Below are 1,507 nucleotides of genomic sequence, written 5' to 3' on the forward strand. Positions count from 1 at the left end.
AGTCCCAGCACTGGGAGGTTGAGGCACGAGGAGTGCCATGAGTTCAAGGCCACCCTGAGCTGCACACCAGAACCATCTCCATAAATAAACAGCAAAAAGCCAACCTAAGTTTAAGGCTTTATTTTGTGAATCATAAGATTTTACACAAACTTTTATTTCTGCTTCATTTTTGGTTAAAAGAAACTATTAGAATTTTAAATATTGATATATTTAGCTAAATTTTGGAGACAAAATATTACATAATAAGCAATTGATCATACAGCTACAAGTTTTCTTTCGGGCCCATGGCACGCTGAGACAGCAATTGAGACTGAGAGTGGTGTCGCGCTCCTGTAATCCCAGCTCTTGGGAGGCTATAAACAGGCAGATCACTAATAGTCTGTTCTAGTAGTGAGACCCTGAACACCTTGCAGACCCTTCCCTAAAATACAAAAAAAAAAAAAATTCTTCAAAAACATCAGTAGGGCATCATTCTCAACAGTATCTCCTCTCAGTTTCAATTCATAATTGTAATTATTACACTAAACACACAAGCAAAATGCTTTCACCACTGAACAGAAGAATTTGCCTTCTTCTGTAACATACACTATAGTTTTAATATTATGTCCCTCTCAACTCATGAGGAGATGCCCAGAGCAAGCTTAGTCTGACTATGGTGTGTAGAGTTTCGTTTGGGAAGTGATTAGGGGGCTGGGAAGATGGCTCAGTAGAATAAGTACTTGCCTGGCAAGCACAAGGGCCTGAATTCAACCCCCAGTTCCGAAAAAAAAAAAAGAAAGAAAGAAAAAGTGGTTAGATTGGATTAGTATGTGGTCCTCGGGATTGAATCCTGGTGCCTTTACAAGAAAATGATGTGATATACACAGCCCAGGGGACTTCACCAATTCTATGCAGTGCTGTTTGGACCTTGTACCTCCAAAACCATTGGTGAAAAAAAAAAACCCGTTTCCTTCACACCACAGCTCCCCGTACTTCATTGTAGTAAAGCTAACCAATGTCACACAGAGGCCTATAAAATCCACTGTAGGTTCCTAAAAACACACAGCAATAAAATTTTCCCTTAAAATGATAATAAAACCGATTGTAGTGGCGGTTACGCAACTCTGTGACCATAGTAAAACAACTGAATTGCATACATCAGGCGGGTAAATTACCAGTAGGATACAGGATTTGCCTCTCAATAAAGCTGTTATCAAAAAAGATAAGAAAATATTTATACTTTAATGTGAACACTCCTGTACAAGATCTATCTACGGAAATGCCAGGCAAAATGCCAATGCTGTTAATCAGAAAATAATGAGCAATAATGAACAACAAAAAATGCTATAATTAGCACCGAAGATCCTTGAATCTCAAGTATGAACAAAAAACCTGTTTAGTGACAGCTAAGGTGAACGACACTGCTTAGTTTCTTTAATCCAAGGAACATTTCTTTTCTTTTCTTTTTCTTTCTTTCTTTTTTTCTTTTCTTTTTTTTTTTTTTTTTTTGGCAGAACCAGGGATTGAA

The sequence above is a fragment of the Octodon degus genome, unplaced genomic scaffold, assembly GCF_000260255.1.
Source record: "Octodon degus isolate 3935 unplaced genomic scaffold, OctDeg1.0 scaffold00110, whole genome shotgun sequence".
Taxonomy (NCBI): Eukaryota; Metazoa; Chordata; class Mammalia; order Rodentia; family Octodontidae; genus Octodon; species Octodon degus.